General features: G+C 44.8%; 1 pseudogene; it reads right to left on the reverse strand.

Annotated features, from left to right (window-relative positions):
• Positions 1–1,672: 1,672 nt before the first annotated feature.
• On the reverse strand, positions 1,673–18,839 carry LOC132884219 (kinesin heavy chain-like; annotated as a pseudogene).
• Positions 18,840–26,245: the final 7,406 nt, after the last annotated feature.

The following is a 26,245-nucleotide window of genomic DNA, read 5'->3' on the forward strand; positions in this document are numbered from 1 at the left end:
ACTGACATTCCGGTCCCCGTTTGTGAGCGGGAACCGTGTGGAGAGGGTCTCGGAATTCTGGTTTCCACGTTCGGGGCGACCTCGTCCGGAGCGCCGTCTTCAAGAAGGCGCAGCGGAGACTGCTCGGGAGCTACCGTCTTTCGCAAAAGACTGCCGGTGTCTTCCTACCGTTGCTCCGTTGAGAGCGTATCGACTTACCGTTCGCGCGTGTGGTTCTCCAGCCGCACGGCAGGAGACAGGAAAGCGCTGCAGAGGGTCGTCGCTTCAGCCTCAGTCACAACCGGACGTACAATTTTTTGGCCGTGCGATTTTTAGAGTTTCCCCAAATCGCTGCGTTTTTTTTTTGTTCGTGGAGAACATAGTTGTAGTGACCATGAAGGAGCAAAGTCCCCGCGCACCCAACGTACAACCTGGAAGTCGAATGCGCGTACCACGCACAAAATCTGAGGCTGCTCGGACGTACGGCTTTCGCTTCATTCGTACAGCCAACGCACGTAGTTGTAAGACCAATGTCCTTCAAACGTGCACTAATTGTACTGACCGTGCGTTCCATGCAGGCTTCGTATGAAGGTTGCAAGAACTGCGCACGATCTGTACGTTGTGCGTACCGACGATGTTGGATTTTTACGAAGAAAATGCCGAAACAGCACCATAATTAGTATTTAGCAGGTCAATACTCACCAGTTGTGTGTAGTTCAGTAGCAATGCCCTGTGTCAGTTTCCGTTTGTGGATGGTGTTGCTGTACAGGTCCAAAGTCTTGTCGGAGAAACAAGGGTTGGCACGGGGAGGGGGCAAAAAAAAAAAAAAAACTACCAATCTCTCCTTGTCTGCTACGCTGAAAGAGTACGACAAACTCCTGGCCTCTGTCGTGGTCTTCATCCTCCTCCTCACTGCTCCTTGTCCCCTCTCTCTCCGCCGCTGTCTCTCTCTCTCCTCCCTCTCGGTCACCCCCTCTCTGACACCTTTTCTATCCTCCTCTTCCCTTTTGCCTTCAGCATGTTGAACCGAAGCAATGAAATGAAGTGAAACTGGATTTTCTCTCAATTAAAGCCTACATGTACAAATGGCCGTAGGCACCCCTGCAGGTTTATATACCCGAGTTTTCGTGCGATTGACACCCTCTCGCCGTACGGCCAACGCACGGCCGACTTACTCGACACGCACGGATGACGTACGAAATATCTGAACGCGCGTTGGCCGCACCAATTACGTACGTGGGGCGCACGACGCGCATACGGAGTCCGCAAGTGCGACGTACGAAAAAAATTGACATTTTGCCCAAACCTGACACCAGCAAATCGTACGAAAGACACACGGCGGCCGTACGGAAAACGCACGAGACCGTAAGTTTGTCTCGCAACCTGGAAAAAACATAAGCGCCCGTAGAGTTTGACATGACAAAGAACCTCTGCGGCCAGTCTGCGGCCAGTCTACGGCTCGAAAATCAGCACGTCGCACGCGCCCCCTCCGTGCGTTTCTTGCACGTAGACCGGGCGTAGGAGCACGTACGGCCGGTTGTGACCGAGGCTTTCGGTACAGTTCCCGCGGCGCGTTGAACCCCCCCACCCCCTTCTCAGGGACCCGTCTGGCACCGCAACGATTTGTAGCGTTCGTAAAACACAACCTATTATTTTATTTATCAAGGTTAAAGTAAGATTGACGATCCGTTTCCTAGTTAGAGCCGTAGTCGAGTCGCTCAACCGAATCCGGTCTCTGACGTCCGAGAACGAGCCTTCGACCGCGCCGCTCGATAACCCTACAAAAATTACACGTAGATATAAATATTTTAACGCCTAATTGTTACGGCACGTCACAAAAAGCAAGCCCGGTTCGCACCGCGTGAATTTTACTCACGGCCGAGAAAGCGTGGTTTTCGAGGGATCGAAAACTTTACTGATAAACCGTAAACGGCGCCGCCGACTCGATCTCGTCCGCACGGTTTGACTAACTCCTAGGTTCGCCTCAGAGTCCTTTTACTCAAACGAACGCTCAGAGCGTAATCGATACGAGTACCCGCTTAACTCGGGACCAGAGGTCTCCTCGTGCGATACCCGGCTCCGCTGCGATCGGGTCGTCTTCGGGAGGTCTTTCCGCTTCGAGTTCAGACAAATCCCGACTGCTTTCTGCACAAAGAAAATCAGAACGTTCGTCGTGAGACGATTTTACTTTTCTTTCTGTGTACGTAGCGTAGTTGACATTCTGAAACGCGGTAACTGTCGGAAGGATTTCAGGCCGGATGAGAGAAAGTCTGTTTGTAGCTGCTAGAACATCAAATGGATAATTGTGTCAATTTTTATGGAAATTACATTCTCGCAAACCGTTGCGGTGGAAGACGAATAAAATTCTTCAGGACGTGCCCTTATTTGAAACCAAGTCAATTTCAAGGTGGTACCGTTAACTTCATCTCATCGCACCGTGACATCGTTCTTAACAGTGCTGAAGACAGCCAGACATTCACGCCATAACCAGCTCCTCGTTCAGAGGCTTACCGTGGGTGCAAAGTTGGGTTAACTCTTTGGCGAGCGCGCTCCGAGTGACCTCCGGCACTCTCGGTCAAAGACTCCATCTTCACCCGGTACTGTAGTCAAGACAACGAGAGGGGACGCGATTCGATTCGGTACGTCAGTCGCCGCTTTACTGCGCACATCGAACCCTATCGGCAAAATACTTTCGTCTCTTCGGCGTCGGTCACTGGCGAGAATGGTTTTTTGGAGGGGCGTCGAAGCTTTGGGAAACCGATGCACGTGTTCAGAGCAGGGTCAAAATAAATTTCTTTAAAGACAGCTTTCAAAAGCTAGGCTTCTGCGTGCGCGTCTTTTTATTCACCGAAATTTGTTTCAAAGATAAATCCGAACAAGGTAAACATTTCTGAACGTTTTTGTCGTTGAAAATCCTTCCGTTTAAATATGAAGGATATCAAAACGTACATCTATAATTTAGGAAAAAAGTTATTTGAAACTTCTACGATCGGACATGAGCCGTGAGGAAATCGGACCGTTTGGGGAGAAGAGAAGGAAAAAAAAAAAAAGTTAATACGCCAGGAGAATTCAAAAGCTCCGGAACACAACCTGCCGTTTCCGCCACGTCACCCGAGAGACGAGTCCATGACGGGACGCTAGCTCTCTTTTGCCGGCCGCGATCTTTGAAGAGGTGCGGTCACGGGTGGACTCTGACTGTTCGATACGATCGATGAGGCTTTTCAATTCAGACTTGAGCTTCGTGAGGAAAATATGACCCGTGGAGAACTCGTCGTCTAAAGAAACCCCCGTCTTCGCCACACGCCTACAACACAGAGAGAGAAAAGTGGTCAAAACTCAACAGGACATTCTGTGACTGTCTAAACCGGACGGGCACGTACCGTTTCACAAATGCAGACGGTGGTTCCCAAGTCGCTCAGATGTCTCGGCAGCACGTGGAGAGCATCCGAACGTCGTCCGGTTCCTGCAGCTCCACTAACTCGCGCCGAGTGGCCTCTAGCATCTAACACGCACACAGTCCCGTTAGCTCCGCGTAGCCTCGTTCCACGCTCTCCCCGGCTCCGCGTACAGTACGGAAGAGTTCGGAGATGCAGAGTGGCTCGCGTACTCGCGCTCTTCACGGCAATCTGCTCTTTGAGCGTGCGGTTGGCGTACGTCAAGTCGGAGACCTCTCCGCTCTTCCGGTCACAGGTACGAGAGAGTTCCTCCAGTGCCGCCAGCACTTCCTTCACCTCGCTCCTCATCGTCCCTCCGCAGAGACCGCAGCTCCTCCTGAACACGAGTGCGGTCCTGCCGCGACAACCCCAAGAACTACAAACGGCAGAACGCTCGAGCTAGCGTTTGCTTTCCATTCATTTTCTTACGGTAGATCTAGCTTCGTATTAAAATGGCCACAAAACGACAGCCTTGCGTCGGTCCCGATTATCTCCCGATAAGTTTATTTATACGGCGTCCTTCTCGCGTCATGAATCTTCAGAACATTTGCACATGCAAAGAAAAAGCGCTCAATATTACCGCCAAGAGACACTCGAGTCTCACCCGGGACCGTCTTAAACAACGTCAAACGTACGCTGGCCGTCAAAGGCTGCCAGTCAAAACGCTTTTGTGGTTCGACGATCCTTACGCACCCCAAAACTCAAATATCCCATTCGGAATTGTGAATCTTGGGCTAAATTTGCCGTGTAAAAATCTCTGTAGAGTTTTACCTCCGTCACGATGTACGTGAGGACACGACACGACCCGTTCAGGTTATACCTCTTCCTGCACTTCCACAGGGGTGATAGCGTTCCGGCGCCGCGCCGGATTTCCGGCACGCCGTGGCTGGGGGGGGGGGGGGGGAATCTAGTTCGCCCATTGTCCAATTCCGAATTCCCTTTACTGTCTATCTGCGCATCTCAGAATGACACAGGACAATGGGCGAACTAGATTTTTTTTTTTTTTCCCCAGCCACGGCGCGCCGGAAATCCGGCGCGGCGCCGGAACGCTATCACCCCTGCTTCCATCTGTAGCCTCAGTTTCGCCACCAGCTGCGTCTGTAGATCGATCTCCTTGTCCCGCAGAGAGATGACCCGACACTTATTCACTCCGATAGCACAAACGATCGATGTATACGCACGGTACCGTGCAAAAGTCTTAGCCTGTTCCCCCCCATACAGACCGTTCTAGATTTCTATTTTCTGACTCAGTTATCGAGTCGGTACAAAAACATTTTAGAGCTCCAAACATTCACTTTCCAGCACAAAATAAAATGTTACAGGGGGGAAGTCAGTCAGTCTGAACAGCATATTCCATAAGAGAACACGTGAGATTAAAAAAGAAAACGTAACGAAGGCTACCGGGTTCAAAATGAAGACGCGAGTATGACAAAGCATCCAGAATGTTGACTTTCATTTACGATGGCTTCCAGCATTTTTACCTCGCCCCCTAGTGGGAAAGCAAGGTATTGTGATCGCCCCATCTGCTTGACAGTCTGTCCCGGCCTGGATTTTCACTCGTTACTTGGCAACGACCGGACAGATCGACACGAAATTCGTGGGGCTGACGCATCGTGATCATAGGGACCCATTCAGTTATGTTGTGGTGCAAAGAAAAGAAAGGGAGTGCCTTCACGTACGTTTTCCAAAACCATTACACTTTGCGAGAAAAGAACGAACCACAATTTGATGATGCCCTGTCACTAGTCACATGTACCAGCAAAATTAGCCATCAACCTGTCCGTACATATACAACAAACAATTGACATAGGGTAGACAGGACAGGAAGACAGGGATGAAGATAAAAAGGAAACACCACATGAGGAGAGATAAGGAAAAAAAGAACCCCCCCACACACACTATGCTCCTGTCAGGAGTACAGTGTGGGAACATTTAAAAAAAAACCTTTGCACATAAGCCCACAACAACACAAGTACACTTTAAACACGGGACTTGAGGGGGGGAAAAATCAGGGGTAGGAGGTAATCCAGCGCAAGCAAGCAGCCGTCCACTCCTGCAGCCATGAAGGCGCTGGTCACGCACCCGCTTGTCACACTGGGGGTAAAAACGGTGACCGCGGAAAGTTAGAGAAGGAATGCGAGAGTGTCTCCCGGCAGTGACCTTCAGGGGGAAATGTTTCCTCAGCAACGGCCTGAACCGAGGCCGGTGCCGTCTCAGGGAGCCGAATGTCGATGATATAAATTGTTTGGTCTTTCCAGATGCAGTCTTTGCACGTCCACACCGCTCGTCCATATCGGTCCATTCTATTCAAATTGATCTCCGAAAAACGTATTCTTTGCAAAGCTGCTCCGAGATAACCATTTTGTGGTTAAAGTTCTCAATGTCCACAGTCCAAGTGCCAACAGCTTTGCCCACCACTCCAATCATATCAGGCAGCTTTGTGGGGCTTTTAACAGCTGTCACCGTTGTCTGATTTCCTCGATATACCAGGGCAATGCCTAATCCAATCAGCAAAAGTCCTGTAATCATGGTTCCGAATAGGTAGATATCTTCAATGTCCTCCACAGAAAGAATCGCCAGGCACACGACCCGCCACAGCTCCCATGCGTCCATCGCGTAACCAGCCGCAAACGTTCCGGCAGGACAGACGGGTTCCCCCGAACCCAGGCTTCTCGTCGAGAAAACTGTCAATTTCGTTAGGAGACCAGTTTATCAATTCCATGCTTTTTTTAGTTTAGAAAGTAATGCAGGGAGAGTCTCTTCAAAAAGTACAGCAGACGAGACAAGACATTTGTAAAGATCCGTTTAATAACACGAGCGCCGCACTGCCCGTCTTTAACGATGCCCTTGAAAATTGATCGAGCAACGTCTCGTAACCCTACAAAAATGTTCAATTGGAGTAACGGAATAAATAACACGATAGCGTACAAATATAATCGGAACAACCCCCTCCTCTAGCCAAGAGGAAAATAGTCGCAGGGTCCCTTGTTTTTATAATAAACATTTCATTCCATATTTTTAAGCCATTTTGGGTAGACAGCATTTCTTTACACGCGCCTCAGACTTTTGCACATGCGGATTTTAACAACGCAGTGCAGATGTCAAGTCTTTCAGGCACATGCGGTACACACCTTATCATCCAGTAGTTTGTACAGAGTACCGACGTTCTCCTCGTCCCGACCCTTCTCCAAGGATGGCGTCTCGTGACTGACGGGCGGTCGCTGAGCTCCTCTTTTTTGTCACTCGACTGCTCCGTCACAGACGCACCTGAGAAACACCGTATACGCATTTTTAGGTGCCTTCTGCATTTCTCCAACCTATCCAGTGGTCAAACCGCGAGACGCTACGGGACGAAATAATCCGGGATTTAATTCCCGGCCGAAAACTTAGACAGCACTTGAGAAACAAATCAGCACAAACTGCCTGCAGACATATAGGCAACGGGACAAAAAGCATCGCAAGTGGAACCAGCACACAGTCCTGGTCCCCATATAGAACCTTCTAGATGGTCCTGCCCCCCCCTTCAAATACGCCAATGCGTCCTTGTCTTTCCCTCACCGGTCTTCCGCCGACGTTGCTCCGTCTGGAGTTTCTCGATGAGCTCCTTCATGTTAACGCCTTTCTGTTTCTCTTGCTTATGTTTCTTCTTCCACTCCTCCACTGGCAGCTCCACATTCACGCACGCAGTGTTTGATGCTCTTTGCTCTATTGGGAAAAAAACAAAAACATATTTTCCACTGTATTAGGTGTATAACATAACGATGTGCATTTACTCTTCTCTAAATCAGTTTAAGAATTAAGGCATATTTAAGCCAAGTTTAGTTGCAGTGAAGAGATCAAAAAGTGAAAAATAATTCTGGAAATATTTTACAACTTCCAACACACACACCTACCTCAGCAAATGTCACTTTAGTTCTCCCAGTCAACAGAAAATAAACCAAAATCCCTGATCCAGGTGCAGGTCTGTATCTATGGATTCAACTTTTTTTTTTTTGCACTTTTACACATCACCTTTGCCCAAAGAGGAGCGTAGATTTCGTCTCGGCCTCGTTAAAGGCAGATGGAGAGCAGCAGATGACGACGGTGGTCCTGCAGTTTCCACCCAGAGAATCTTGAAGAACCCGAGTCAGCACATGGGTTTTCTGACACACACAGGCTCGTATGTATCCTGATATCTTTTCTGAGATGAAAAACACAGCAGGTTCATCAAGACAGGGTTGCCAGATCTGGAGAATGTGAGGTTTGGATGCGTTGGAGCAAAAAATCAAACCAAACAGGTCATCTGGAGGGATTTTTTTTTTTGAGAATGTATTGCTCGTGCATGTTATTTTTCTGTACTCTTAAGAAAAGCGTACAAAATAAAACCAGAACGTCAAGGACATTGTAGCTCGTCTGACCGGCCATCAAAACAACCACGACGACCAAAACGTGACAACGTGAGAGAGGACCAACCTCCACGACAAACTGTTTACAACAGGAAAATCGACACGAGACTAAACGTGGTTACCCGAGGGAAGATCGACCGAAAACGTCGATCGGAACCAAATTCGCACGGCAAGAGATACAATTCTAGCCGAAAGAAAAAGTCAAGTTAACATAATTAACTCTTCGTTAGCAAAAAAAATTTGACAAAAGAGCAACCGAGTAGCGTGGAGTTCTTTTAAAGAAAACAATCCGAATGGAAATCTACGGAGAATTGATGGACATACGATTTAACTGAATTGTGGACAACATGCCATGGTGATAGCCAATTGGCCTCATGAGCTAGGAGAAAAAAAAAAAAAAGTACTCTGATACACAGCAGTCGTTACTCTTAGCTCTTCTTTACTTTGAAAACAGATGCATTTATGAACTAAAATACAAGAGTTTAAAAAAAAAAAAAAAAAAGGGGGGGTTCGGTTACCGTCCCAACATGTTACCAAGACACTACTTATGCCGTTTCTTTCTTCCCCTCCCCCCTCAGCAACGCTAGTCACGGTCGAACAAGTTTACGACACGATTTTGAACGGGGAAGATTTTTTTTTTTAACTACACACAACAGATCCGTCATACATTTTGTCATACAGAATAATGGCTAAAAACACACAAACTCCACAAGGTGTAAATCTCTTACGATCCCCGTTGCTAGCGCAGAGATCACGTCGCCAAGAGCCGACCGGGACTCGTTGATCGTTTTGGCTTCGTCCTGCACCGCACCCACGGCACCCGTTTTACTGACCTGCGGGACGAGAGCAGAAACGGATAACCGTGCGGCACTTTTCATTTTGTAGCGACAGCCTTATCCGATACGCGGTTAGCTTCTCAGACAACTGTGACAAAAACGAATCAACAACAGACGAGTGAGCTTCCTGGACGTTCCTTTTCTGCGAGTGAAATTCCTAAAGTTGATCAATACCTAATAACGCGACGTCCAGAAGTGATTTATTCCCCTTATAAACAAAGCAATCTGCCAACGCTACAGTTATTCAAAAACAAGCGGTTCTTTTTAGCCAGTCGTAGTTTGTTCCCGTCGTCACTTGCGGTACAGCATCTGTAACCGAATCGTTCTGTTTTTTCTCTTCGAGTTAATAAGGCAAAGTAAATAAATCCAACTAGAAACCCATCTGCACCTTCTCGCTGCCGGCCAGGTAGAGCTTTCCTGAGAGTTTACGGGCCGTGTCCAGGTGCTCCTGTTCGATATTGATGAGGAAGATGCTGTGGCTACAGGAGCTGTACTCGTTCATATCTGAGACACAGGAGAACAGATGCCAAGAACCAATTTAAGCTGTACTTTCACATACCACGTACTGTATTTAGTTAATGACTTGCATCAAAAAAAGTGTTTATACAACGTCATAGTTTGTTCAAGATACTTTGGCTGGAATAAAAACACTCACTGGTGACGGCGACGTGTCGGTTCACTTTTCCATCATCAGTGACGTCCATCGTTTCCTCTGGACGGGAGACAAAGCGCTCGGTACGACCCTACTCCCACACACAAGATGAAAACAGATTTACACCCAGACATTTGCATTCATTTCATTCAATTTTAACAACAGACATCCTCACCAAGCTGCTTTACAGAAATCCTGAAGCAGATCCGTACCCGACAAGCGAGAGGTGATCGTGACACGAAAGAACCCCCCCCCCCCCCCCCCCCGAGACGATGTGCAGAAACCTCGCGTGGAACCAGACGCAAAAGTGTAATCCGTCCTCCAGAAGAGGACGGGACAGTGGGATTATCGAACAGTTATTCCACGAAATCGAGTCGTACATGAGCTGACAGCAGACTAGGTGCCGATAAGCAGTGTACGAGATTGAGCGGAATAACCGTTTTATTCTATCCATGTTCACTGGATTTTGAAAGACAGCATTTTTTTGCAAATTCGATAAAAACTTTATACAAAACGTCCAACAAATCATTTCTGCTTAGATTTAAACAAACCAGCAAAATGACAAACGATTTGGGAAAAATGCAATGATCATTCTTGGGGGGGGGGGGGGGGGGGGATGAATAAATAAACAAAACCACACAGTGTTACCACCAAATACTTTCATTCCATATTTTGTTTTGTATCTCGTTTTCATTTCGTCTTCGGTCAGTTCAGTGCCACCGTTTTGATTTTCTCCATTCATGGTACAGGAGACGATATCCTAGTAGTAGAGTAGCCAATCGGAGTGCGTGATTGCTCATATCCGGTCAACGTCGACAGAATAAAAATCCTTATACTGTAATATTCGGGTGCACAAGAGTACGAGCATCATAGCCTTTAGGATTACAGCAGCAGTTCTTAGGTTTACCGAGTACGCATTTAGTCGTGGTCTTTGTAATCGCTACTGGATTATAATTTCAGTGATTTTATTCAATACTCGGTACAGTGAATTTTAGTGGCTTACCTTTACATACGGAACACGATTATTTTCATGCACCGCCAGGTTGGTCTTCGACACAAAAAACACAAAATCGGTGTAATTAATGAGACCCTCCCCCCAAAGTAATGTAAATACATCACGTGACTCGCAGACGTTAGCGCTTGATGAAAAGGCAGTTTTTACAAAAAGTCAGATCTCCAGCACACCATTCAAATGGAGAAAGTTATCTAAAACTGATAGACTGAAACCAAGCGTATGAAGACTCGTCACCAGGAGGAATAACTAGATTTGCATTTCTTCAAGGTAATACTAGCGCTTGCAAAGCAAAATATTAAATATCAAGAGAGAGAAACCACTGTGCTGTATTTACGTAACGTACAACAGCCTAATGACATTTACCAACTTCGGTAGTCCTGGCTTTTAACCTCGAGGAGCACTTGGGCCTTGAATAAAAAATTAAACCGAAGCCAATGGGAGGAAAATGGAGTGATGGAAAAAAGAGTTTTAGAGGTACGACAAGATGTGAAGCACTTTGTAGTACTGTCCAAAACACAACTCATAAGTTTGGAGGTATTATTTAAAAGAAACTGACAATATGGGAGCAGCTTGGGGGGGAATTATAAAAAAATCAAAGTCATACTCTAAATACCATTTACAAGACCTACACAACCAAGTTTGAACAACAACAAAAAAAAAAGTTCCTACATTAAAATGGTTGAGTTAAGAAGAAAAAGCAGCTGAAACCTCAGGACTTGCTGTGATAACAGGAGCGCTTTGCAACATAAACGATTTCGCATGGCTCGAACACCACAGAATCTTACCATCCAGCAAATCCCTGATTTTCTCCAGGTAGATTTCAAAGTAGGAAACCTGTACGAGTCAAAACACAAAGATCACAAGACGGTGTGGACCACAAAATGTACAGGCATCCTGGTAGAGGTACGTATCAGGACTGGGATCCCGAGGGAGCCGCCACCAACAAAATAAATAAAAATAACGAATCTCAATCATTTGTTCATATTCCATTAATACAACCCCGATTCCAAAAAAAGTTGGGACAAAGTACAAATTGTAAATAAAAACGGAATGCAATAATTTACAAATCTCAAAAACTGATATTGTATTCACAATAGAACATAGACAACATATCAAATGTCGAAAGTGAGACATTGTGAAATTTCATGCCAAATATTGGCTCATTTGAAATTTCATGAAAGCAACGTCTCAAAAAAGTTGGGACAGGGGCAATAAGAGGCTGGAAAAGTTAAAAGGTACAAAAAAGGAACAGCTGGAGGACCAAATTGCAACTCATTAGGTCAATTGGCAATAGGTCATTAACATGACTGGGTATAAAAAGAGCATCTTGGAGTGGCAGCGGCTCTCAGAAGTAAAGATGGGAAGAGGATCACCAATCCCCCTAATTCTGCGCCGACAAATAGTGGAGCAATATCAGAAAGGAGTTCGACAGTGTAAAATTGCAAAGAGTTTGAACATATCATCATCTACAGTGCATAATATCATCAAAAGATTCAGAGAATCTGGAAGAATCTCTGTGCGTAAGGGTCAAGGCCGGAAAACCATACTGGGTGCCCGTGATCTTCGGGCCCTTAGACGGCACTGCATCACATACAGGCATGCTTCTGTATTGGGGGGGGGGGGGGGGGGGGGGGATCACAAAATGGGCTCAGGAATATTTCCAGAGAACATTATCTGTGAACACAATTCACCGTGCCATCCGCCGTTGCCAGCTAAAACCATTAGTTCAAAGAAGAAGCCGTATCTAAACACGATCCAGAAGCCCAGACGTCTTCTCTGGGCCAAGGCTCATTTAAAATGGACTGTGGCAAAGTGGAAAACTGTTCTGTGGTCAGACGAATCAAAATTTGAAGTTCTTTATGGAAATCAGGGATGCCGTGTCATTCGGACTAAAGAGGAGAAGGACGACCCGAGTTATCAGTGCTCAGTTCAGAAGCCTGCATCTCTGAGGGTATGGGGTTGCATTAGTGCGTGTGGCATGGGCAGCTTACACATCTGGAAAGACACCATCAATGCTGAAAAGTATATCCAGGTTCTAGAGCAACGTATGCTCCCATCCAGACGACGTCTCTTTCAGGGAAGACCTTGCATTTTCCAACATGACAATGCCAAACCACATACTGCATCAATTACAGCATCATGGCTGCATAGAAGAAGGGTCCGGGTACTGAACTGGCCAGCCTGCAGTCCAGATCTTTCACCCATAGAAAATATTTGGCGCATCATAAAACGGAAGACACGACAAAAAAAGACCCAAGACAGTTGAGCAACTAGAATCCTACATTAGACAAGAATGGGTTAACATTCCTATCCCTAAACTTGAGCAACTTGTCTCCTCAGTCCCCAGACGTTTACAGACTGTTGTAAAGAGAAAAGGGGATGTCTCACAGTGGGAAACATGGCCTTGTCTCAACTTTGAGATGTGTTGTCATGAAATTTAAAATCACCTAATTTTTCTCTTTAAATGATGCATTTTCTCAGTTTAAACATTTCATATGTCATCTATGTTCTATTCTGAATAAAATATGGAATTTTTAAACTTCCACATCATTGCATTCCGTTTTTATTTACAATTTGTACTTTGTCCCAACTTTTTTGGAATCGGGGTTGTACATCAACATCAGTGTCTTTTTGACACCCTTCCCTCTGGCAGGTTTAAAGTCACAAACAGCAAGACCCCAAAATAGCTTCTTCCCCAGGGCTGTAAAAGCTCTGCTGGAGGCCTGATCCGGACTCGCACTCTGCGCCTTACCGTGTTTGGTTCCGTTGTATAATTACATACTGAAATCTATACGCCAATATGCTGCTTTTTAAAAGGTTACGTATATTTTATTGATATGCTGCTGTGATCCGAGCCCTCAAACAGTGTTTCGCTGTATAGTAACGTGCAACGACAAAGGTGGCACGGCGACGTAGCGGTTAGCACGGTCGCCTCACAGCAAGAAGGTTCTGGGTTCGAACCCAGTGGCCAGCAAGGGCCTTTCCTGTGTGGAGTTTGCATGTTCTCCCCATGGGTTTCCCCCACAGTCCAAAGATGTGCAGTTCAGTTAATACGGGACGGCCTTGGGCTGAGGGGCCCTTGAGCGCCGCACCTAGCTCCCCGGGTGCCGTTAGTACGGCTGCCCACTGCTCTGGGTGTGTGCTCGCTGCTTCAGATGGGTTAAATGCAGAGAGGAAATTTTACAAGTGTGTGATGAATAAAGTTGTGTTTGCTTTCTTCTTTTCTTTCTAAAGAATCTAACGTGATGTAAATGACGACTTTGTTCATATTTTGGAAGAACAGGCTCTTTAGAAAAGCAAACGAGTGTCAGGTCCCTATAAACCTCTCCGTCCAGTGGTGCGTCTCATGACTCACCTTAATATGGAACTCAAGGTTCTCGTGCATGGAGTAAATGGGATTGAAAATATCACGAGCGACATGAGGAATTATCCTCATTGACTGAGGGTCATGGAGCCTCCCCTGTAAAACGTGTTTGTCAAGATTAGTGCGTGTACACACGCTTGCTCATAACACTCCCCTCCATGGTGTGCGTTTTCCCTGATGTTTGGCCGTATGTAAATATGGTGCCATTGTAGCCGCTCAGAACATCTGATAAAGCGCGTGTGAGAGAGAATGATGGAGTGTACGGCCTCAGGCATTTGCTGGAAGGTGATGTACAGTGCTCAGCATAAATGAGTACACCCCGTTTGAAAAGTAACATTTTAAAACAATATCTCAATGAAAACTTCCAAAATGTTGAAAAGAGAAAGTTTAATATAACAGCTGTTTAACTTACAACGTGAAAGTAAGGTTAATAATATAAAAAAAGATTACACATTTTTCAGTTTTACTCAAATTAGGGTGGTGCAAAAATGAGTACACCCCACAACAAAAACGACTACATCTAGTACTTTGTATGGCCTCCATGATTTTTAATGACAGTGCCAAGTCTTCTAGGCATGGAATGAACAAGTTGGCGACATTTTGCAACATCAATCTTTTTCCATTCTTCAACAATGACCTCTTCTAGTGACTGGATGCTGGATGGAGAGCGATGCTCAACTTGTCTCTTCAGAATTCCCCATAGGTGTTCGATTGGGTTCAGACCAGGAGACGTACTTGGCCACTGAATCACTTTCACCCTGTTTTTCTTCAGAAACCCAACAGTGGCCTTAGATGCGTGTTTAGTCATGTTGGAAAAGTGCACGGAGTGATGGTAGCATCTTCTCTTTCAGTATAGAGCAATACATCTGTGAATTCATGATGCCGTCAATGAAATGTAGCTCCCCGACACCAGCAGCACTCATGCAGCCCCACATAAGGACACTGCCACCACCATGTCTCACTGTAGGCACCAGGCATTTTTCTTTGTATTCCTCACCTTTGCAGCCGTCAGTTCCAAAAACATTTCTCTTGGTCTCATCACTCCAGAGTATAGAGTCCCAGTAGCCTTCATCTTTGTCAGCATGGGCCCTGGCAAACTCTAGGCGGCCTTTTTTGTGCCTGGGCTTTAGGAGAGGCTTCTTTCGTGGACGGCATCCATGCATGCCATTCCTCTGCAGCGTACGCCGTATTGTGTCACGGGAAATAGTCACCCCAGTTTGGCTTTCTACTTTAGATAACTGCAGTGAACTCGCATGCCGATTTTCTTCAGCCCTTCTCGTCAGAAGACGCTCCTGTCGAGGTGTTAACTTCCGTGGACGACCTGGACGTCTCTGTGAGATGGTTGCAGTTCCATCTTTCTTAAATTTTTGTACCACTTTTGCTACAGTATTCTGACTGATAAGTAAAGCTTTGCTGATCATCTTGTAGCCTTCACCTTTGGGGTGTAAAGAAATTATTTTCTTTGGGGAATTCTGAAGAGACAAGTTGAGCATCGCTTTCCATCCAGCCACTAAAAGAGGGGTTGTTTTACAATCAGGGTACAAAGTTTGTGTCACAGGGGTCCAAAATTCAAATTGATTCAAACTGGTTCTTGTACCAGTTTTTAAGTGAAGGACAAGTTAAAGAACAGATAGGCATGTGTAATAGTTTGTATTATAACAAGATTAAGTGTAGCTTTAAGCAGGGCTGGGAGAAACAAATGAAGTGATTCTCGGAGAGGACTTTTTTTTTTGACAATTCGGAATCCACTACTTCCATAGTGCTTTTAAATATAAGGCTGTAAGCTTTGTGTTGGTTGTCTCTAATATTTATGTCCCAATATCTTGACCACATTTTAGGATGAAAATAGTCATTTTAGATATATTTTATATTGAAAAAATTAGCTGTCTCGGAGAGGACATTTTTGACACAATTCCATACTAATTTGATCAAAATAGTCTCAAAACTTACTGGCATTCAACATTAAAACTTAACTACGTTTCCAATGATATGGAACCAAATATTTGTTTTATGGTATAAAGAATGATTTAAGTGCATCCCTTTTGGAGCTACCTGTGGTCAAAAAAGCACTTTTTGCTAAATGACATATTGCCATACATTCACCAAAAATAACGTCATCACCAAATTATTTTTGCATGGTAAATAGAGCTATCATAGGGCTACAATAAACAAAGTTTATTTAGTCAAGCCTTTTGATATTGAAATGTGATTTTTAGCTTGCGTACCCTGATTGTAAAACAACCCAGAGGTCATTGTTGAAGAATGGAAAAAGATTGATGTCGCCAACTTGTTCATTCCATGCCTAGAAGACTTGGTGCTGTCATTAAAAATCATGGAGGCCATACAAAGTACTAGATGTAGTAGTTTTTGTTGTGGGGTGTACTCATTTTTGCACCACCCTAATATGAGTAAAACTGAAAAATGTGTAATCTAAGTTATATTATTAACATTACAAGTTAAACAGATGTTGTATTAAACTGTCTTTTCAACATTTTGGAAATTGTTTGTGTTCATTGTAGAGTTGCAAAATTCCGGGAATTTTCAAAAGGTGGAATGGGAATTTTTGGGAATTAACGAGAATTTTCAGGAAAAGACTGGGAATTTTGAAAGTGGACATCAATTAAGTAGAAAAAAAATATTGTAGCATAATCTTGGTTAAAAGAGGCAGATTTATGGGAATAAAGTTGTGCATAGCACGCTGTTACTCACTCACATGGACAAAACATGTTATTTTCTCAGGAGCCATTGAAGCCACACCCCTTACATGCATTTTGCATCCCTCTATCACATGCACAATAACTTCTAGAATTCTGAAGAGCTAGAACTGTTTTAAATACAAACTGCCGAGATCACACATTACAGACAAAGGACTACATGCCATCAGGTAAGTTTTGAGGATGTTTGAGGATGATTTTTTATCTATTATGGTATTTAAGTAAAAATGAAAAAGGTATAGTAGAATAAATCTAGTGCTAATTTACTTGTAAATTAGAATTGTGCCATTTCATTGAAGTAGTTAGCTTGTGATGCTAGTTACAGCAAATTGTGCTAGCTTAATGGGAAACCAGATAAGCTAAATGAAAGCTTCCTATGAACATTTCAGGTAAGAAAACTTGCATTGATATACAAGACTTTATTTGACATTCAAGACTTTTTTCGAAGGGGAAAAGATTTTTCATTTTACATTTTGAATTCGAGTCAGAAAGAGAGCTACGTTCTGTCTGTTCTGTCCCATAAGTGGGAGCTGTAAGCGACATATTGGCAAACGCTCGTGTTTTGTTCAATAAAAGAAATAAGCATTGATAAAGTTCTTCTTACAAATAAATCAGAGTCATGTGTTTTAATTGTCTCCATTTTGCAATAATGTCTGCTGATGACAAAATAAAATGTTTATATTTGTTTGTTTATAACTTAAATAAATAAAATATGAATGATATATATAAATAAAATTAAATAATTCCCCTAAATTACTGTAATTCCAGTGCTTTTTTTTTTTTTAAATTCCCAAAATTCCTGTACCAAAGTTTCTATGGAAACTTTCCAGAAATCTTCCGCCCCTTTGCAACCCTAGTTCATTGAGAGATTTAAAATGTTACTTTTCAAAGGGGGTGTACTTATTTACGCTCAGCACTGTACCTTTGATAGTGTTTTTAGCACAGAATTTATAAACCTGCTCCTGGGTCATGTTGGGTGGCAAAACCCGGTCAAACACACAAGGCTTTCCCTGAATAAAACAAACACTTTCCAGGGTGAACACACAAGACTAAGGTCATTTTGGCCTTCACTCTGTCAGGTTTCCCCTCAGAGACACTTCATCCAGGAGATGCTGACTCACTCTGAGGGGGTTTTGGATAAAGGAAACGTTTTATAAAACGTTGAAAAACTGTCGTAATATTTCCTGCCAGAAAACATCACAAGAAAAGAGCAGACTCGCACTGAATAAACATAGACGCTGCATTGAGCCCATGGCCCCGCTGCTAGGATACGTCAGAGCGTCCGCCATATTGGATGTGGCAAATCTTCCCCGTAAACCAATGCAAGTAAATGGACTGAACTTCATAAAGCCCCTTTCTACAATAATATTTAACTCGATGCCTTTTATTCACCCATTAAGACAGACACGTGTATATTTGGGAAACAAACAGACATAAAAACAACATATATAACTTTTAATGTGATGGTTATAAATAGTGTGCGAAATAGCCTGTACACTGCAAACTAGCGATAGATAGCTGAGGTAAGCTAAATCAGTCAGCACACCGTAGCAAGCTACCAAAACCTGAGGCCACAATAACCAACCTACAAGACTGAATATGATGGAAATGGTGGAAAAACTGGAAATAATGAATGAAAATAAAAGTTTACTGTTTTATTTATTGAGTCACCACACAGACCTGCTCTCGTTGAATAAAGTGAGCTGAATGACCGCCAAACTGAGTTCGGCCAGGTTCTAACGTTCTAAAATACATCACTGATTCCTTCACATTCAGAAAGGTTAAAAACGTTCATCATAGTGTGGCACTGTATTCTCTAATTCTCACTGCTTATAACTATACACCCCCCCGGTGGAGATGAGCTGGGAAACTGAAGACTGAAGGAACAGTATTGAAAAGTATTTTTCCAGTCTCACCTGTGAAAGGTAATCCCATGTGATGTCGTTTGGACGGTAAACCTGTTGGTACAGTTAAACGCAGCGCATGGATACCAGAGACGGGTGAAGAATCTCCACTTTGCCACATCCAATATAACAGCGAGGATGACGTATGACTCTACAATGCTGAGCCCCACCGTGTCACAGCCTTTAAACCTGATGATGTGTTCACTTCCGACTCGTTCAACGGTCTGAACCGACACATCACTCGGACTCAACACTCCTGCTCCAGCTCTGCTTCCAGAAATCCCCCCACATCTCTCTCTCTCTCTCTCTCTCTCTTCCCTCGACTACGACGTACTTAACGCTAGAAAGGTCTTGAGTCAAGATAAAACCTGAGGAAGTTGCGCACTCGCGCTCACTAGGCGTGCAGGTGAACTTAATTAATTTGCGCGTGAACTGGAAGAGTCGGTTCTTTCAATCGATTCTTTTAAGTGAACTTCGAGAACCGATTCATTCATATACGAATCCCTTCTTCCTCACATGGCTCCTGTGAAGGACACGGATGGACACTTCCAGTCATGCTTTTATGGCTGAGGACTACAGTTGACTTGAACAGTCATAAGACCAACTTAATGTCAAGACTGTTAATGTTATAATCATGTTGTCGCCCAAATGAGGATGGGTTCCCCTCGAGGTTTCTTCCTCGCGTCGTCTGACGCCACAGGCTTGCTCGTCGAGGATACACGAGGGCCAAAATTACACTACCGTTCAAAAGCTTGGGGTCACTTTGAAATGTCCTTATTTTTGAAAGAAAAGCACTGTTCTTTTCAATGAAGATCACTTTAAACTGATCAGAAATCCACTCTATACATTGCTAATGTGGTAAATGACTATTCTAGCTGCAGATGTCTGGTTTTTGGTGCAATATCTCCATAGGTGTATAGAGGCCCATTTCCAGCAACTCTCACTGCAGTGTTCTAATGGTACAATGTGTTTGCTCATTGCCTCAGAAGGCTAATGGATGATTAGAAAACCCTTGTACAATCATGTTAGCACAGCTGAAAACAGTTGAGCTCTTTAGAGAAGCTATAAAACTGACCTTCCTTTGAGCAGATTGAGTTTCTGGAGCATCACATTTGTGGGGTCGATTAAATGCTCAAAATGGCCAGAAAAATGTCTTGACTATATTTTCTATTCATTTTACAACTTATGGTGGTAAATAAAAGTGTGACTTTTCATGGAAAACACAAAATTGTCTGGATGACCCCAAACTTTTGAACGGTAGTGTATCTAGAAAGTGATTGATAGCATTTCAAGTGAAAGATTACTCATTTTGATAGCGTGGTAGTATTCATAGTGCCATTTAAATTTAGTTTGAAAAGTTTCAAAGTTTGCAAATTCCTTTGATGCATTCCGATAGGATTTCTAGTGCTTTTTAAAAATTCTGTTGGAAAGTGTTTCATAAGAGAGATGCATTTTAGTCGTACCAAGACAGCACGGTATTTATTTAATAGAGTTGTTACTATTTTGGTCAAATCTTATTAAAATTTAATTTATATATGATGATATAGTGAATGTGAATGGTTGTCTGTGTCTATGTGTCAGCCCTGTGATGACCTGGCGACTTGTCCAGGATGTACCCCGCCTTTCGCCCATAGTCAGCTGGGATAGGCTCCAGCTTGCCTGCGACCCTGTAGAGCAGAATAAAGCGTCGAGAGATAACGAGATGAGATGATGATATGGTTCTCGGGGCAGCACGGTGGTGTAGTGGTTAGCACTGTTGCCTCACAGCAAGAAGGTCCGGGTTTGAGCCCCGCGGCCGGCGAGGGCCTTTCTGTGTGGAGTTTGCATGTTCTCCCCGTGTCCGCGTGGGTTTCCTCTGGGTGCTCCGGTTTCCCCCACAGTCCAAAGACAGGCAGGTTAGGTTAACTGGTGACTCTAAATTGACCGTAGGTGTGAATGTGAATGGTTGTCTGTGTCGATGTGTCAGCCCTGTGATGACCTGGCGACTTGTCCAGGGTGTACCCCGCCTTTTGGCCGTAGTCAGATGGGATAGGCTCCAGCTTGCCTGCGACCCTGTATTTTTACACAAGCTTACAGTAGGAAAACACATTTGATGCAATCTAATAATTCTTTCATTCACTGTGACCATTTTAAGAAATTATAAACATTCTTCTAAAGCATCGCTTGTGTTATTTTCCGTGGGTCTCTGTACGTGTACAATATTCAGGCATGAGAATTTTCAGCTAAAAATCTGATTTAAGCAGACTTCCCTTTCATCGTTGTTATATTAAAATTCAAGACGAGAGTATTATTTCAGATTTTTCACTCTGAGCTCTTTCGTGCCTGATACATGAATCCCGTAACCTATAGTAATTGATCGAACAATGTCGACAATTCAAAAACTCTTTAATTGTATAAATTTAAAATGGTTTGCAATTAATTGGGATCCACTGTTTTTATCGCTTCAACCGCACGGTGTACCCTCGTCCGATTGAAAATGTCGTTCACGCACTTTTCTCCCCCATGAGAATTTTGAAAAGTTGGCAAGTATGAAATCGGCTCATGTCGTTCAGATTCCGTAAAGCTGCTTCGTGACAACGTATATCGTTAAAAGCACTATACAAACAGACTTGACTACTTTTTTTTAGATGTACAGTGGCATGCAAAAGTATGGGCACCCTTACTGAAAATGTCTATGACTGCGAATCGTGAAGTGATCACCAAAAGCCATCGACGAGACATTTCTTTTCAACGTTTTATGCAAGATTTGTGTCTTATTTTTTTGTTTTGTACAATGAAAAGGAACACCACGCGAAAGTTTGGCCACCCCGATACATTTGAGTTCTCGGGTAACTTTTACCAAGGTTCCAGACCTTAGTTAGCTTATTGAGCTGTGGCTTGTTCGAATTCTTCGTTAGGAAAGGTCAGATGACGCAGATTTCAACGCTGCATAAATTCTCCGACTCCTCAAAGCAGGAGAAGGCTACGAGAACGTAGCAAAGTGCTTTCAGGTAGCCGTTTCCTCGGCTCGTAACGCTATTAAGAAACGGCAGTTAACAGAAACAGTGGAGATCGAGGCGAGGTCTGGAAGGTGAAAAAACCTTTCTGAAAGAACCGCGCGTTGGATTGCTAGAAAGGCAAATAAAAACCCCTTCGGAAAGATTTAGCAGACCCTGGAGCGGTGGCGCACTGTTCTACTACGCAGCGACACCTGAACAAATATGACCTTCAGAAGAAAACCTTTCCTGCGTCCTAGCCACAAAATTCAGCGTCTCGAGTTTGCAAACAAACATCAAAATAAGCCTGATGCATTTTGGAAACGAGTCCCGTGGAGCGACGAAATCAAAATTGAATTTTCTGGCCACGATGCGCAAAGGTACGTTTGGAGAAAAAAGGGTGCCAGATTCCAGGAAAAGAACGCCTCTCTGACTCTGAAGCGTGGATTCGAATAAACGCCGGCAAACTTTGGAAGCAAACGTCACACCGTCTGTAAAAAAGTTGAAGTTTTTTAGGTTTTTATATATATATATATACACACGGGCGGCATGGTGGTGTAGTGGTTAGCGCTGTCGCCTCACAGCAAGAAGGTCCTGGGTTCGAGCCGCGGGGCCGGCGAGGGCCTTTCTGTGTGGAGTTTGCATGTTCTCCCCGTGTCCGCGTGGGTTTCCTCCGGGTGCTCCGGTTTCCCCCACAGTCCAAAGACATGCAGGTTAGGTTAACTGGTGACTCTAAAATTGACCGTAGGTGTGAATGTGAGTGTGAATGGTTGTCTGTGTCTATGTGTCAGCCCTGTGATGACCTGGCGACTTGTCCAGGGTGTACCCCGCCTTTCGCCCGTAGTCAGCTGGGATAGGCTCCAGCTTGCCTGCGACCCTGTAGAACGATAAAGCGGCTAGAGATAATGAGATGAGATGAGATATATATATACACAGTGGGGCAAAAAAGTATTTAGTCAGCCACCAATTGTGCAAGTTCTCCCACTTAAAAAGATGAGAGGCCTGTAATTTTCATCATAGGTACACTTCAACTATGAGAGACAGAATGGGGGAAAGAATCCAGGAAATCACATTGTAGGATTTTTAATTAATTAATTGGTAAATTCCTCGGTAAAATAAGTATTTGGTCACCTACAAACAAGCAAGATTTCTGGCTCTCACAGACCTGTAACAACTTCTTTAAGAGGCTCCTCTGTCCTCCACTCGTTACCTGTATTAATGGCACCTGTTTGAACTCGTTATCAGTATAAAAGACACCTGTCCACAACCTCAAACAGTCACACTCCAAACTCCACTATGGCCAAGAGCTGTCAAAGGACACCAGAAACAAAATTGTAGACCTGCACCAGGCTGGGAAGACTGAATCTGCAATAGGTAAGCAGCTTGGTGTGAAGAAATCAACTGTGGGAGCAATTATTAGAAAATGGAAGACATACAAGACCACTGATAATCTCCCTCGATCTGGGGCTCCACGCAAGATCTCACCCCGTGGGGTCAAAATGATCACAAGAACGGTGAGCAAAAATCCCAGAACCACACGGGGGGACCTAGTGAATGACCTGCAGAGAGCTGGGACCAAAGTAACAAAGGCTACCATCAGTAACACACTACACCGCCAGGGACTCAAATCCTGCAGTGCCAGACGTGTCCCCCTGCTTAAGCCAGTACATGTCCAGGCCCGTCTGAAGTTTGCTAGAGAGCATTTGGATGATCCAGAAGAGGATTGGGAGAATGTCATATGGTCAGATGAAACCAAAATAGAACTTTTTGGTAAAAACTCAACTTGTCGTGTTTGGAGGAGAAAGAATGCCGAGTTGCATCCAAAGAACACCATACCTACTGTGAAGCATGGGAGTGGAAATATCATGCTTTGGGGCTGTTTTTCTGCAAAGGGACCAGGACGACTGATCCGTGTAAAGGAAAGAATGAATGGGGCCACGTATCGTGAGATTTTGAGTGAAAACCTCCTTCCATCAGCAAGGGCATTGAAGATGAAACGTGGCTGGGTCTTTCAGCATGACAATGATCCCAAACACACCGCCCGGGCAACGAAGGGGTGGCTTCGTAAGAAGCATTTCAAGGTCCTGGAGTGGCCTAGCCGGTCTCCAGATCTCAACCCCGTAGAAAATCTTTGGGGGGAGTTGAAAGTCCGTGTTGCCCAGCGACAGCCCCAAAACATCACTGCTCTAGAGGAGATCTGCATGGAGGAATGGGCCAAAATACCAGCAACAGTGCGTGAAAACCTTGTGAAGACTTACAGAAAATGTTTGACCTCTGTCATTGCCAACAAAGGGTATATAACAAAGTATTGAGATGAACTTTTGTTACTGACCAAATACTTATTTTCCACCATAATTTGCAAATAAATTCTTTAAAAATCAGACAATGTGATTTTCTGTTTTTTTCCTTCTCATTTTGTCTCTCATAGTTGAAGTGTACCTATGATGAAAATTACAGGCCTCTGTCATCTTTTTAAGTGGGAGAACTTGCACAATTGGTGACTGACTAAATACTTTTTTGCCCCACTGTATGTATGTATGTGTATATATATATTTTTTTTTATTCTTTCCTAGCGGTTAATCCAAATATATCCCAGAGAGGAACGAATGGGTTTTCTATTAGGCTGGTGAGTCGGAATGTCCGTGGACTAGGGGGCCCTGTGAAGCGATCCAGAGTATTTTCACATCTCGAGAGTCTCAACACTGACATTGCTTTCCTTCAGGAGACCCGTCTGCGTATAAATGATCGTTGCAGAACACGTAAACCTTGGATCGGTCGAGTATTTCTTTCAGCTTTTAATAGCAAATCCAGGGGTGCCGCTATTTCGATTAACAAACGCATCCGGTTCTCCCCTGCACAGATTGTATCCGACCCCCGAGCGCGCCACGCTTTAGTAAGTGCCGCTTCACGTCAAACTTCAGTTGTACCGGTGAGCGTTTACGACTCAAATTTTACGGCATCCCCATTTTCCAAAATTCCAAATTTGGATACCCGTCATCTCATTCTACGGGGGGACCTGAACTTAGCGACAGACCCCAAGCTTGACCGCTCCCATCCTAAAATACTCGCGCCTTCTGGCATGTCGAGGACGCAGTTAGCCCTTACGAGTCGCTTAGGCTGCGCGGATCCCTGGCGTTTTCTCCACCCGGCAACGAATGAATTTTCTTATTTCTCAAAAGTACATCGAGCTTACTCTCGTATTGATCGTTTTTTTTATAGACGGGGCTCTTCTCTCTGCTGTCGTTATTTCCGATCGTGCCCCTCACGTCTTGGACTTGGCGCTCTCGCCCGATAGACCGTGGGTGGTAAAAGAGAGCAACTGGACTCGCTTGAAGATTCTCGAAGACGTTTCGCCTCTCGTCCAAAAGGCTTCTTTGATTCCGTCTGACTAATCGGGTATTTATCCGCTCGCGGATGAAAAGCAATCCTCGGGTGTCGTCGAGTCATCCTGTTGGTGCGGGTCACCGGGGGCTGGGTGTGAACGGCATAGAGTCTCGTTGGGGCGATCGACGGGTCGTCGGTTCTCTCCGTCCTCCTCGAACCGACCGACAGAACCGAAGAAGTCTTTCGGACGAGAGGCGAAACGTCTTCGAAAATCTTCAAGCGAGTCCGGTTGCTCTCTTTTACCACCCACGGTTTACTATGACCCGGATGACTGAGAATCGTCACAGACGTGTCTCTCACCTAATGCTAAGAGGCGATGGAGATTTAATACAGGGCTACTAGCTAACGACGGGTTCTGTGATTTTATCTCAAAAAGAACAAGTGCCTTCCTCGAGATTAACGGGACCGAGTCGCCGTCGCCGCTATGGGAAACCTTAAAAGCTGTAATACGGGGAGATATTTCGTACGACACGCGTCTGGTTAGGAAAAATAAACAAAAACAGCAAGAGCTTATTGATGCGATTCTCAGCATAGACAGAGAATATTCCAGCTCTCCCGGTCCAGATCTGTATGCCAAAAGGGTTAAATTACGATCCGACTACGACCCGATCTCTCCAGACGAAGCGGAACGTCTTTTAAGGCGGACCAAAGGGACATGCTACGAATACGGCGATATAGCCAGCCGTCTCGGCAGCACGGTGGTGTAGTGGTTAGCGCTGTCGCCTCACAGCAAGAAGGTCCGGGTTCGAGCCCTGTGGCCGGCGAGGGCCTTTCTGTGCGGAGTTTGCATGTTCTCCCCGTGTCCGCGTGGGTTTCCTCCGGGTGCTCCGGTTTCCCCCACAGTCCAAAGACATGCAGGTTAGGTTAACTGGTGACTCTAAATTGACCGTAGGTGTGAATGTGAGTGTGAATGGTTGTCTGTGTCTATGTGTCAGTCCTGTGATGACCTGGCGACTTGTCCAGGGTGTACCCCGCCTTTCGCTCGTAGTCAGCTGGGATAGGCTCCAGCTTGCCTGCGACCCTGTAGAACAGGATAAAGCGGCTAGAGATAATGAGATGAGATGAGCCGGCCGTCTCCTCGCTTTCCAACTAAAACGTCAATCGGCTTCTCGTTTCATATCTCGAGTTTATGATTCCTCCCACTCCCTCCTTTTACTCTCATCTCGATAAATCTGAACCCCCTGTAAACAGGACTACGATGGATAATTTCTCGGACAGCCTAGATATCCCTGTTATAGATTTAAATATCGAGAAGGAATTGGATAAACCTATACAGTCAGGGGAAAGAACTACTTGTCTTAAATCGATGCAGAATAACAAAGCGCCAGGGCCAGATGGATTTCCGGCCGACTTTTACAAAAAATTTCCCCACCGACTTGCCCCTTTAATGATTCGTTGAAACAAGGCTCCCTGCCTCCAACTTTAAATCAGGCTTTAATTTCGCTTATTCCTAAGAAAGACGAGAACTTGGATGAACGCAGCAGCCGGAGACCAATAAGTCTGTTAAACTCAGATGTAAAGCTTCTAGCCAAAGTTCTGGCATGCCGTTTGGATCCTCGTCTGCCAGACGTTCTTTCTGTCAACCGAACGGGGTTTGTTAGAG

Source organism: Neoarius graeffei, chromosome 4, assembly GCF_027579695.1.
Source record: "Neoarius graeffei isolate fNeoGra1 chromosome 4, fNeoGra1.pri, whole genome shotgun sequence".
Lineage (NCBI taxonomy): Eukaryota > Metazoa > Chordata > Actinopteri > Siluriformes > Ariidae > Neoarius > Neoarius graeffei.